We start from the raw sequence: 14,512 nt of genomic DNA, 5'->3' as shown, positions 1-14,512 counted from the left end.
AAGCATATGGAAATTTTCATAGACTACTGCTGTTCCATACCTATATCAGCTGGGGTGACTCAGGATGAAGTAAAGGGGGTGATGTTCTTATACTCCTTGAAAGATTCGGCGCGAGATTAGTACCGCTACCTTAATAGGGTAGCAGCTGGGGTCACAGATTGGACATCTCTAACATTAGCCTTCTACAAGAAATACTTCCCACTTGCAAAGACAGATGCCTTGAGAAGTAAAATTACAAATTTCCAGCAAGGACCTGATGAAGACTTTTGTGAAGTGTGGGGACGTTTCAAAGGTTTGGTTCGGGCTGTCCCTCACCATGGCTTCCAGCAGTGGTACCTTTGCAACTTATTCTACAATTCCTTGTATGATGATTACAAGGTCATCCTGGATGCAGCTGCGAATGGTAGGTTCCAAAATAATACCGGTCAGAATAAAGGATGGAATACTATTGAGGAGATGGCAGTCCATAGAGCCGAGTTTGGAAGTTCGCGTGGAAAGTCGCGAAAGTAAAGTGATGAAATGAGTGCCGTTGTTACACTCATAACTTCTATCACGGCCCGTCTCGAGAAGCTCGAGGCCTCTGAAGCTTCCAAAGAAAGAAGTGAAATCCCTGTTTATAACTCAAATGAGACCGAGGAATTGAGAGAGACAATCCGAACTCTTTTGGTTCAAGTGGCGAAAATAGAAGCAGCTGGAATTGAATCCACAAAGAATTTTGTGAAGCAGTTGGAGAATATTGAGGCTAAGCAAGTCGCCAATTCTTCGAACAAATGTGAGGGGCCAATTGAAACGATTAATGCCATTAATCTCAGAAGTGGCCTCTCCTATGAAGGTCCCGACAAGCCAAGAGGAGACTTGGGAAATGATGAAGAGGCTAGTTTAATTTCTGGTGCGAAAACAAGCTATATTACCAGTACCAGCGGTCGATCGACCACTCCTATCAGTCGATCGACCGGAATTCCTGACGAAATTAATTCTGACCAGAAACTATTCATACCCAGCACAACTGGTCGATCGACCAAAGACTCTCGATCGATCGAGAGGTTTCGAAGAGACGATTTCGACCGAACTATTCACGCCCAGTGTGATTGGTCGATCGACCACTCCTATCAGTCGATCGACCGGGTCTTCAGTACAGGACGCAAATCCGTCAATCCAATTGCATGATTCTACACTTATCCTACGGCCAGTGTTGCAGTCCCGTATCCGGAGCGTTTAAAGAATACTAAGCTGGAGCGCAAGTTTGGTAAGTTTTTGGAGATGGTCCAGAATCTTGAGGTAACAATTCCTTTCACTGATCTAATTACCCAGGTCCCCTCTTACGCTAAATTTATGAAAGACATTTTGAATCGTAAGAGAAATTTTCATGATGATGATAATGTTGCTTTTGTGGAAGAATGCAATGCTCTTTCGCAAATTAATATACCACCTAAATTAAAGGACCCGGGTAGTTTTTCAATTCCTTGTACTATAGGTAACCACGAAATTGGAAAGGCCTTTTGTGATTTCGGGGCCAGTGTCAGTGTCATGCCATACTCCGTTTGTGAAAGGTTAAATATTGGTAGACTCAAGGTGACCGATATTACCGTTCAAATGGCAAATAGATCGACTCAGAGACCTATAGGAGTTCTAGAGGATGTACCCGTTCGAGTGGGTAAGTTTTTTATTCCTGCCGATTTCGTTGTTTTGGACATTGCAGAGGACAGTCAGATACCTATTATTTTAGGTAGACCACTTTTACATACAGCTGGGGCTGTAATAGATGTCAAACGCGGAACCATAACCTTAGAGGTAGGGGATGACACCATTGAATTCAGTCTTGCTCACAAGGCGACTGAACCTGCTGATGATGATGCATGTTATTCCATTGATATTGTTGACAGGGCTGTTAATTGTAATTGGAGGGAATCCTTAGCCAAGGATCCCTTAGCTGATCTAACCCGTTTAGATGAGTGTGCAGGTAATACAGCGAAGAATGCTGAGGAGCCAGATGCTTTGGTAGCCTCAATGGAAAGCTACGAGCTCAATGAGGAAGAAGATGAGATGCTCTAAAGCCTGGCCAACGAGAATTTGGTAAACACTTGCTATACCATTGAAGCTGATTCTGTCTATGCTGTAGAGGTAAAGGTGCCAGAGCGTAAGCCACTTCCTCCTAATCTTAAGTATGTTTTTCTAGATGATACGGAGCGATACCACTATTGTTAGTGCTAAGCTTAACGATGACCAGCTTTACGCTTTGATGTGTGTGCTTAAGAAAAACATGAAGGCTCTAGGTTACTCTTTGGATGACATTAAGGGCATCGGCCACGATGTTTGTATGCATAGGATAGAGCGGAGGAAGGCCACAAGCCTTACGCATGTGGTCAACGCAAGTTGAACCCAAAGATGCGAGGAAGTTGTTATGGCCGAGGTGATGAAACTACTCGATGCGGTATTATTTATACGATTGGCAACTCCAAGTGGGTTATCCCAGTTCAGGTAGTCCCGAAGAAAGGAGGGACTACCGTGGTTAAAAATGAGAAAAATGAATTAATACCAACACGAGTTGTGACAGGGTGGCGGATGTGCATTGATTATAGACAGTTGAATGCCGCCACCAAGAAAGACCACTTCCCTCTCCCTTTTGTTGACCAAATGACTGAAAGACTTGCTTCTAACAAATTTTTCTGTTTTCTAGACGGATATTCAGGGTTCTTTCAGATCCCTATTCATCCGGATGATCAGAGTAAGACCACTTTTACCTGTCCACAGGGTGTTTTTGCATACCGTAGAATGCCTTTCGGATTGTGTAACGCCCCTGCTACCTTTCAGAGGTGCATGATGGGGATTTTTTCTGATTATATAGAGAACATTATGGAAGTCTTTATGGATGATTTCTCAGTTTATGGTAATGACTTTGATCGTTGTTTAGCTAATCTTGATAAAGTCATGCAGCGGTGTATTGATGTTAATCTGGTTTTAAACTGGGAAAAATGTCAGTTCATGGTCAATGAGGGAGTTGTGTTAGGGCATCTGATTTCTGATAAAGGTATACATGTTGATAAGGCAAAAGTGCAGGTGATTGAGCAATTACCTCCTCCCGTGAATGTTAAAGGAGTGAGGAGTTTCCTTGGTCACGCTGGTTTCTATCGGCGTTTCATTAAGGATTTTTCAAAAATTGCTAAACCACTTACACAATTGCTCCTTAAGGATGCTTTGTCTTTGAGTTTCTTGATGAGTGCCTTTTAGCGTTTAATCGGTTAAAGGAGGCTCTGGTTTCTCGCACCAATCATTCACCATTTGATTGGGACCTCCCATTTGAGATTATGTGTGATGCCAGCGATTATGCGATCGGTGAAGTTTTGGGACAGCGAAAGAATAAAGCTTTGAATGCCATATACTATGCGAGCCGAACTCTGGATGAGGCTCAAGTCAACTATTATACCACTGAGAAAGAGTTTCTAGCTGTAGTTTTTGCCTTAGATAAATTTCGGTCTTATTTGTTAGGTTCTAAGGTTGTTGTTTATACTGACCACGTAGCGTTGAAGACTCTCTTTCTTAATAAAGATGCGAAGCCGAGGCTTTTGAGGTGGATACTCCTTTTGCAGGAGTTTGATTTGGAGATCAAGGATAAGAAAGGAGCAGAGAATGTGGTAGCTGACCATTTATCTCGTCTGCAGCTGACAGAAAGGGAGGATTCGTTACCTATTAATGATTCTTTTCCTGATGAGAGTCTGTTAGCTATTACTAGTTCAGGGTCTTTTCCACCTCCGTGGTTTGCTGATTTTGCTAACTTTGTTGTGATAGGTAAGATACCACCCGAGCTTTCATGGCAGCAGAAGAAGCGGTTCGTTTATGACGCTAGACAATACTTTTGGGATGATCCTTATGTTTTCAAGGAATGCGCAGACGGTCTCATCCGGAGATGCGTGCCTCAATGGGAGGTGAAGGATATCCTAGAAGCTTGCCACTCTTCTGCTTATGGTGGTCACCATGGTCCATCCCGGACTGTGGCTAAGGTACTCCAATCTAGTTTCTATTGGCCAACTTTGCATGCAGATAGTCGCAATTTTGTTGCTGAGTGCGATGCTTGTCAAAGATCGGGGAATATTTCCAAGAGACATGAGATGCCACAGGTAGGCATTTTAGAGGTTGAGATTTTTGATGTCTGGGGCATTGATTATCAAGGACCTTTTCCGAGCAGTCAAGGTAATAAATATATCCTCGTAGCTGTAGATTATTTGTCCAAATGGGTGGAAGCTATTGCTACTCCCCATTGCGATGCAAAAGCCGTGATTAAACTGTTCAAAAAGATTATTTTCCCTCGTTTTGGTGTCCCTCGGGTTGTCATTAGCGATGGTGGAATGCATTTTAAAGAGTCGGTGTCCAGCATCGTAGAGGTTTGGGGTATCATCCCCAAACTAGTGGTCAGGTTGAGATTTCTAACAGAGAATTGAAAGAAGTCTTAGCTAAAGTTGTTTCTAAATCACGGAAAGATTGGAGTCTTAAGTTAGATGATGTCTTATGGGCTTATAGAACCGCGTTTAAAATGCCAATCGGGATGTCACCATACCGATTGATTTATGGTAAGACATGTCATTTACCTGTTGAGTTAGAGCGTAAGTCTTGGTGGGCTATTTGTGATTTGAATTTGGATCCTAACCTCTCTCGTGAGAAATGTATGACACAGCTAAATGAGTTGGAGGAAATTAGGCTGCTGGCCTATGATAATGCTAGGATTTACAAAGAGAAAACAAAGCGTTGGCACGACAAGAGAATCATAAAGCGCGAGTTCCATATTGGCGATAAGGTACTCCTTTTTAATGCTCGTATTCGTTTATTCCCTGGTAAGCTGAAATCCAGGTGGACTGGCCCTTATACGGTCACAGCAGTTACAAAGTTCGGATCAATTGAATTGGAGACCTCTGCTGGAGAAAGGTTCAAAGTTAATGGCCAATATGTGAAGCATTATCACGGAACAGTTGAATTTGTTGGGCAAGTCGAGGTATTGTACTTCGACCCGTTATCGGATGATGCAAACTGAGGTAAAAAGGTCGTGCGGGACCTCTTAAACCAGCGCTAACCGGGAGGCAACCCGGCTTGTAACTTTTTGTAATTAGGAGCTTTACAGTTTTATATCAATTAATATGCATTAGAAGCTTTAGTTATTTCTTTTTAATTTGCAATTTCTTGGTAAAAAAAAATGTGCGCCTTTGATAATTTTTGCAGGAATTTATTTTATGCAAAGAGCGTAAAATTAGAGGAAAAGGCAAAGTAATTATGTTGGCAAAGCAATTTTAACGTAAAAAAGGGATTTGTTGCCAGTGCCTGCAGTCGATCGACCAAGTTCATCAGTCGATCGACTGAGAAATAAAGAGGCAGAAGCTGTTTCTCAGGGATATTGGTCGATCGACTGGGTAGAGTAGTCGATCGACCACTACGCGAAAAGGCAGAGGAGCTGTATAAGGAAGACTGGTCGATCGACCGAGACAAGTGGTCGATCGACCACCGCGCGAATTCAGAACGCAAAGTTAATAGGGAAGTATTACTTCATTCCTCATTCATTCATTCACTTTCATAAAATCGAAAAATCAAAAGCAAATCCTATTTTCTTCCTCTTTTTCGCGATTTTCTTGCTAATCCATCCCTTCATCTCGATTTTTCTTGCTTAAATCGTCAAGTTCTCGTCAAAGGTATGTCTCTAATCTTATTTCCATCCTTTATATTCGATTTTTACTGAAGTTTCATGCCCAAATTTCGAGCATTGTTACATTGAGACGGAAAAATCGAATTGGGGAAAATCGATTTAGGGGTTGATTTCTTGTCGATTTTTATGCTTTAATTGCTTTTTCTACCCTTTTCCCTTGATTTTCGAAACAAATTAGCAACTAGGATGTGTTTAATGCAATTTTCCCCAAATTTTCGAAACCCTAATTCGGTTTCCAACTTCTGAATGTTGGTTAGGGTTTCATAAATTGACATTGTTAATGGTTATGGGAATCTAGTTGTTAATTTTGTTCATTTTGTAGGAAGCAAAGATGACAAAGGGAAAGCAGGTGATGTACGCGGGTCAGTCCAGTCAGGGAGCTGCCAAGCGACCGCGGGGTCCGCCATTCATGATCGAGGCAACTACGGATAGTCTACCTGACTATCCGCAGGTTATTTTTTCCAATTCTACTCAGCGAGCCAAGTTCGCTCTTTTTGTCGCGAGAATGAAAGTAATGTGACCACCCGATTTCTTCAAAACCTACTTTAGAGAAATTAGGCTGTTATGAGTCTGTTGTGTCCCTGCTAAATGGGATAGGAATGACGGGTCTTGTGGACATGGCTGAGTTCACTTATTACATTTTGACCCTTGAGTTTTTCTCGTCCTATGCTTTTGACCAGGCTTCTTTTGAAGCCGACAGGAGTAGCCCTTGCATTTCTTTTCGGCTATTCAATGTCAACTACTCCCTGACATTAGCCGACTTTGCTGGATTTTTGGGTCTTTATTTCGAGGGTAACACCTCAGACACTTCTGATATTCACCGAGTCACGTGTTCATGCATTAGTGACTGGAACGGGCTAAAGAGGACGGGCACTTCCGTCCACCTGCCCCTTTTTCGTTATTTTCTACGGCTAATGGGTAATACCATTTTCGGTCGTAAGGAGTCAAATAATGTGAATAACATTGAATTGTCTATCTTGGCGGGCTATCTGAACGTTGAAAGTCGGGTAGCCCGTATCTATAACATCACTTATTTGACTGCCGCTCACTTTCAGTCTATAAGTGAGGGCACTTTGGCCACTATTGCTTGTGGTGGGTTGGTGACACGTATCGCCAACCATCTAGTTCTTCTTTTCCCTCGAGTGGAGGTCCCTATTGACCCTGACCTACGCTTCATGGACCTTGCCTACGCGAGGTCTGTGAAATGGGTCGATAGACGGAGTCGGCGGAAGATTGATTCTTTCATCTGCGACCCCATCCCTGTCCTTGGCCTCCCTCCTATCCTGCCCCTTACCACTGTTCAGGGGGCAGCTCGCCCGCCCTTGCCTAGCTACAGGCTCCCTATTAGGGCGGGCACCACTACTGCTAGCACCTCGAGGAGAGCTCGTGCCTCCTCTTCACAGGCACCCTCTTCCTCCACTCCTGCTCCCACCGGTTACCCGGCCACTTTCCGACCACCTACACCTTTATTTATCCCCCCGGTCATGGACCAAAGAGGGATGTCACGTGTGTTGAGTGATTTGTGCAGGAGCTTTGATCAGCACAGGCTTGACACGGCCCTAGCTCTGTACCCAGTCTACGAGGAGTTAGCTCGGACGGGGATGCTCCCACAGGGTGCCTGGACTCACCCTTCTTACTTTGTTCCCCATGTGGGCGGTTACCCTCAGCCTGCCAGGAGACCTCCTCCCACGACTACTATTGCCGCTGCTGCTGAGGCGGAAGATGAGGAGGACGACTTAGGGTCGGATGAGTCTAGTGGTTCCGAGTTTGATGGTGGAGATTAGATGCTTGTGACCTCCCCTGTTTTTGGCTGGTTTGGGGAGGTCGTCTTTTGTGAGTTTCCGAACCCTCTTTATTAGTTTCCCTTTGTTTTGTTGTGCTTTTATTCTTCCCTATTTCTGCTGGTGATTTGCTGCTGAGCACAATGAGGGCATTGTGTGTTTTGGTTTGGGGAGGGTATTTGCATATGTCTTTTGCATTTGCATTTCAGTCACACGTTTAGTGCATTTCAGCTTGCATTTGTTTTTCAATTCAAAAAAAAAAAATTACAAAAACAAATAAAAAATTCAAAAATTCAAAAAAAATCAAAAATATCACGTTTACTTTTGCATATAGTCGAGTCGGATTGGAGTTTATTAATGATGATATTGCACTATTAGTCAAATATGTCATTCCTTGCCTTTTCACAACTGCTTAGCGAGAATTAAAAGTGATTTCTCAAATTTTGTTATGAAATTCACTTCGGGTTATTAGACTTGACTTATTACTTTTGGCAAACTACTTATACTTTATGAGATATAGAGCCTATAACTGGTGACATTTATGACCGGTTAATTTAGGAATGAGAGTAGTACTCCCTTCATTTCATGTTTCGCACGTGTATGAGTCTTGATTGCTTATTGCCTATACGCATCGGTTTGTGGTCGGTATTACTTGTTTTGAGAACTATTGCATCTTCCCCTTCCCCATTTTACCCCATTAACTCCACTATAAGCCATATCTGCCAGTTGCCCTTAACTACATCCCATACTTAGCCTACCATTGTGCCAAGCTAGGAAGTAGTAGAGGAATTTGTCGAATTATAAGCAGTTTTGGTTCGATTTTGTAATGTTGGAGTGAGTTTTTATGAGAAGTGGAGGAATTGCTAATGTGTCAGCCATAAAGAAAGAAAAACTCAGAAGAAAAGAAAAAAAAGGGAAGTTGATCTGGGCAGTGAGTTTAGTCCAGCAAAGGTGGTCGATCGACTGCTGTTTCTGGTCGATCGACTGCCCATTTCAGAAAAAGAAAATGAAAAAAAAAAGAGAAAAAGGAATTTGAAAAACATAATAATCCGGCTGAGTTGAGAATACACCTCATGTGCTTATTTTATGAATTGGAGGTGTTTGTTTTGGGATAGTGTGTGGCCTAGACATTTAGAGGCATGGTTACATTTCAAGTTGGAGGATTGGGATGCGGTTTCTGATGGTTTGTTAGGTACTAGCTTGGCTCTTACCTTCACATTTCCATACTTGTTTTGCCCTTTCTTTCCCACTTAGCCTCACATATCCAAATCTTGCAATAGTTCGGCATAAAATAGTCCTTGACGGTGGTTATGCGTATGTACGGTAGCTAGAATCATTATTCATACTAGTCAAGGATACATGTTGTTGGTCGCAGTCTAGGTGAGAGTCTGTATTTTCTTCCCTCTCTTTTACATATATTCTTACCATTTGCTTTGCTGAGAGAAGAGTGACCCGGGAGAGTCCAAATTTATGAGTCTTGCAAGGTCGAACACCCGATTTAATTCCATGATATGCATAAATTTGTTCACTTGATTTGAGCTTTGCAGTAGTGGGTTTTGTGCATTAAACGGTTTGGCATTGATTTGTAGCTAGCTCTGAGGTATACTCCTTTCCATTAGGTTTTTATTTGGGTCATAGTGCTTGCTTGGGGACAAGCAAGGTTTGGTTTGGGGAGATTTGATACGTGCATATTCTATACACTTTATTTGCAGTTTTGGCACGTATTTCCATGCATAATTGTTAGCTTAAGGCTACTATTTCTCCCGAAACGGTTTACTTTGCAATTTCTAAGATTTATTGTAGGAATGAGTGAAAGTGAGCTAAACCAAGCCTAAATCGTCCTCCGGAGGCAACTTCAAGGAAGCTTGGAAATAGGGAGTTCGTATTCACTCACCTCGGGATGCGTGCATGGAGCTTAGAGGCTGTTTGGAAGAGGACAGGAGGCTACTGCACAGCTCAGCTGGTCGATCGACCAGCATCACCAGTCGATCGACCATGGAATTTCAGCGGATGCTACTGTACTCCACTCACCAGTCGATCGACCATGCTCCCTAGTCGATCGACCAAGCCGCGCAGCTGAGATTTATTTTTCGTGTTAGACTTTTAAAAGCCCAATTTGTAATTAACTTTTGGCATCGTTTATCAGTAGAACGCAGCTACAATTTGAGGTTATGCTTTTCATTACTCAAGAACTCAGTTTAGATCTAGTCTAGAGGCAAGAAAGAGGGACGACGAATCCCGAAGTTCAATTACTTTGTTCATCATTTAATTAGTAAGCTTTTATGCAAATTCCTTCTTCTTTAAATTCTTGTTGATTCAATTCCTTTTGTTACCAATTTAATTTCAGCAATCCAGTTCTTGTCTTTTGTCTTTACTTCAATTCAATCATGTCAATCTTGTTCTTTGTCTTTAGTTTTGCAATTGTTCTAGTTTTAATTATGCATAGCTAATTTTATTGATTGGGAACGAGGTGAGCCATGGCATAAATTAGGATTGTTTGGTTAGCATGAATTCTTCCGTATCGATCTTGTTGTCTTTTGATAAACCTTTTACTAGATTGAAAGATTAGTAATTTAAATTATCATTAGATTGGAATTTCCTTTGAGCGAAAGCTTTGAGAAATTCTTGGGAATTAGAAGACCGTAAGGTTAATTTGAGCATAGATCGAAAGGCTTGCTCATATTCCCTGAGACCGTATTATAGGACCTCTGCTACCATCTTGACCTGACCTTAGCCATGGTGAACCGAAATTCCCGATCTTCCTTTTATCTTGTTGAGAAATTCTTATTTTAGCAATTAGTCAAATTAGTCAACCAATTTCAAAACCCCCACTTAATTGTTACTTTTATAGACTGGAAATAGCAAACAAAATTAATCTTGTCTCTCTGTGATTCGACCCTTACTATCACTAGCTATAGTTTTAGTTTGGAATTATAAATTTAATTTTGATACAAAACGACGGTATCATGCAGGAAACCTACCACTCTCCAAAGGAGGATATCTCAAATAGTCAAAGCCTGACCTCAGACTCTCGGTCCGGATAAACAGGAAAGTCTTTGCCCAGCTTTTATCATCTCCAGAGTCCAGGTTAGTAATTAATGGAGACATTTTCGACTTAATTCTCAAATTAAAACGACCATTAACAGGATTTTTCATATGATATATTGCCTTGATATCATTAATAATAATTACAAGTTTATGCTTAGCACATAAATTCTCAATAGAGTGAACAAGTTTCCAAACCATTGGCATGATTTGGAAAGGTGATAATTCCATAGCGCGAATGGTATCAATCATTAAAGGAGTAAAAGGTAACTTACAACCTGCTTTGAACGCCCATTCAAAAATACAGAACCAACCAGGTGACACCCAATTAGCTCTGACTGGACAAGATTCAGGAATCCAAACCTCAGTCGAATCAGGAATTAATTTTTTCTCCCTTAAAACCCTATCATAGTTCGTCTTCAATAAGTTTTCTTCAGGGAAATAAGAATCCAGAGATTGAAGAGCAAAAAAAATAGAATCTTGATATTTAAAAGCTATAGCACGAGCAGGAGGATCAATTTCAACCACCTCCTCCTCATCGACGTCTGTGGGTTCAGGCTCAGGAGCAGCTTTCTGGGAAGCAGGACGCTTTTTGGCTCCCATATCCTTTATTATTTAGTTTATTGTGATGAATTTTATTTAATGAAAAATTATAAGTTAGCAGAATGGAACTCCTGGGAAATAGGGGAGAATTTTAGAGAAAATTTAGCAAGGAAAGTGGAAGAAATTTGGTGAAAAACAAACTCATCACAAATACCGTATTTATAGAAGGGGAGTAACGGTGCAAAAACCCTAGAAAATGCAAAACTGTCAGCATGACATCACACAGTTAGCCGTTGTAGTGTTTAACGGTAACTAGGAGTCTAAGAGTCATTGAGCAAATATAATTCTTTTTATTATTTAAACCCGGTAAAATTGACATCTCACCCCTGGCCTGATCTAGCACGGGTAAAATGTCAAGGGGCAATTGTTAGGCCCAATTTAGCCTGGTCTGACTGTAACTTGGCCTGACCTTACTAGGCTGATTAAGGCAACCAGGAACCGGACAAATCTAACCACTATTTGGCAGATGAAGAGTATTAGAGTATAAATAAGCTGTTAAGATCCAGGAAGAAAAGCCTGATAATGATATTAAGATAGCCTGATGGAGCTTTCCAGCAAAACGGCTGATCAGCAAGCAAGTAAGACAGTTATATACATGCCCTATTATCACGGAAGACCAAGTCCAACTCTGAGAATAGCATAATTCCACATACCAGATCGTGCAAAGGAATATAAGCCAAAGTTTGTTGAAGAAGACTGGGTCAAGCGAGTAAATAGGAAATGTGCCCTATTTTTTAGCTAACAACTGAGAACGGTCAAGAACAACGTTGGGTAGCATCCAACGTTAAGTTTTGAAGAGTATAAATAGCACTATGGAACATTTGTAAAGGAGATATACGTTTTCTCATTATTCTCTACTAAATATTCATACTTATATAGAAGATTTTGAAGGAAATGTAGATTCATATACATACTAACATACTCATATATGTTTAAATTAATTTGTCATAAAATTAAATGTGGATTTTATGCATGCAAACAAATAAACAAAATAGAGAAGAAATCATCTTCTTACAATGGGTATTTCGGTTTTATGGGCACAAAAGAAATCTCCTTTTATTTTGTTCTTGAGCTTTCCTTTAATGGAAGAAACAAGATCCAAGTGTAGGATCTCTCCTTAGGAATTATACCCAAAGCTAACTCTTAATAAGATCAATATTATATGAACTAGTATAATGTTAATCTTGTGAAAAATTGAACCAAAAATGGTTGGTTCTTGGCTCCTAAAACCGGGTAGGAGACGAGGGATTATAGAGGATTTTCTCTTTCTAAAAACTCTTATTTTTGAGATGAATGAATAATTCTTCACTTAATGTTGTCAAAGTGAATAATAGGCAAAATAAGAAAAAATCACTAGGATTTTGTCTTCCCCAAAACCGGTGGGAGTGGAGGGAAAAGGAGAGCCAATGCATGCCCATGGTTACCTTCACAAGAATATGTAGGTGTGCATGGCTAGCAATAGGTTTTCATAATTATGTTTTCCATTAACATAATCAAACAATTTTTAGTCTAATTCTCCTCCTTATTTCGGCACAAAAGGATAACATGGATTCCATATTATTTTTGTCAATTGTCAATATGTCACATGTCAAATGTAACATAAAATTGTTATGTATTTTTAACATATTAAAAATCAACGTATTATTAAAAATACGTCACATACAAAAATCGACTTAGTAATTCATAATTACTTGTACAAAAATATTTTACCAATTTATAAATCGCATTTATAATAATTTATTCAAATTCAATTGTTTCCTAAAACAATAATTTTATCTGAGTAATGATAAAATTCGATTACTCAGGCCGTATCTCATTTTAATGAGATACGTAAATATTACATCCAAAATCGTCCGTCAATTTTTCAAGTAATTTAATTAACTCGTAACGTTATACGATTAATTAAATAATCAATTAAGAGTGTTGCCCTATAGGTATGACCTAGGGGTCAACTGATCACCACCGTCACACGACAAAAGAATGTCAAACTCTAGTCACCAATCATTACCGATATATGTTGACCATTGATATAAATACTTCCCAATGGTATTCTTTAAAATGAGATTTTAATAATGATATTTAAATCATATGATCGCACTATTGTTGAGGACACATTTCCCAACAATCTCCCACTTGTCCTCGACAAGTGTGCGTCACCAATTCTCTTGTCCTATTACTATCTCCCACTCAATGCGAGGTGTCTTTCGGTCGTACTTGCAAGTGATCATATCGAGAGTGGTTTCCTCGATCCGAGAATAACCGATTGACCGGACTTATCTATCATAGATACTTTCCGAGCGTGGCCACGCATTTCCAGTTCATTACTCCTCGAGTGGCCTTGAGATATTGTTTTAACCCTGACAAGGGGATGGACAATTCCTATCGCACTCATTCCCTTTGACTAGCCACAGCCATCATAACCCAAAATATGCCCATTTGACCCCATTTACGAAGGTCGTAGTAACACAAATCAAAGTTAATCTGAAACTGAGCCATCTTAGGTGAATAGTCTTTAGTCAAAAGAATCGACTCATTTGAATACTATAGCAGCTCTCGCCACGACCAGGCTATATAAATTTGCCGAACTCTATAAGCGGTCATTAGGCCCGACAAAAAGTTCCTAACATCGCCTATGTCATCGACTAGTCATCTCACATGACTCTATGGCATTTGAACTTGCCATCAATCGCATCACACTCTAGTCACTTCGAGACGTCACCTCATACAAGTGACTATGGGCGAATACAATGTTAATCCGTGTTCACTTTAACGGGGTTCAATTGTCACTACAACCCGTTTGGATGTAACAAAGTATAAAAGGAGTTTTTAAAGAAAAACTCGAACGACAAATGCGATTATCACATATGAATAGTCAATACCTGATTACTATTTCATATTCTATAATCTAATTTGATCTTGCATGTAGTTTGTTCATTTCAATTCAATTGAAATGACATGACTCATCATGTTTAGCCTTTGAGAAGGCTTTGGTTAGTAGGTTTTATCAATTTCTTGTACCTTACTTAACCTCACTACATACTCGTTTTCCTTTGTAATGTATACATTTGCATTACAAAATTTTCTGAGTACGTGTCGACATCCAATCAAGACATAGGCCCTCTAGCCTAAGAATAGCTCCCACTGTTTTCATAGTGGGCGGGACTCATCCTTCTCGCACATCTCATGATCGCAAGTGTACTCAATTTCCGTTATAAATATCTCTCATTGTTCTTTATTGCCTAGAACGATTCTAGAAAATCTACTTCTTAATTAACATTGCCACAATGGTATCTTAACCATCCTAGTGTGTTTTGATTATTGTTTTGTCGGAAACCATGCGCAATCTCAATTGTCAATTGTCACTTGTGTAACACCCTTACACAATATTGCATCATAA

The 14,512-nt window shown here is 40.3% G+C and overlaps 1 non-coding gene across 1 annotated transcript; it reads right to left on the bottom strand.

Annotated features, from left to right (window-relative positions):
* Nucleotides 1-214: 214 nt before the first annotated feature.
* On the bottom strand, nucleotides 215-323 carry LOC141654604 (small nucleolar RNA R71). Its single transcript, XR_012548160.1, has one exon. It is a non-coding gene; the product is annotated as a small nucleolar RNA R71 (small nucleolar RNA).
* Nucleotides 324-14,512: the final 14,189 nt, after the last annotated feature.

The sequence above is a fragment of the Silene latifolia genome, chromosome 4, assembly GCF_048544455.1.
Source record: "Silene latifolia isolate original U9 population chromosome 4, ASM4854445v1, whole genome shotgun sequence".
Lineage (NCBI taxonomy): Eukaryota > Viridiplantae > Streptophyta > Magnoliopsida > Caryophyllales > Caryophyllaceae > Silene > Silene latifolia.
Note: the sequence above shows the minus strand (reverse complement) of the source record. Positions and strands in the feature narration are given on the sequence as shown.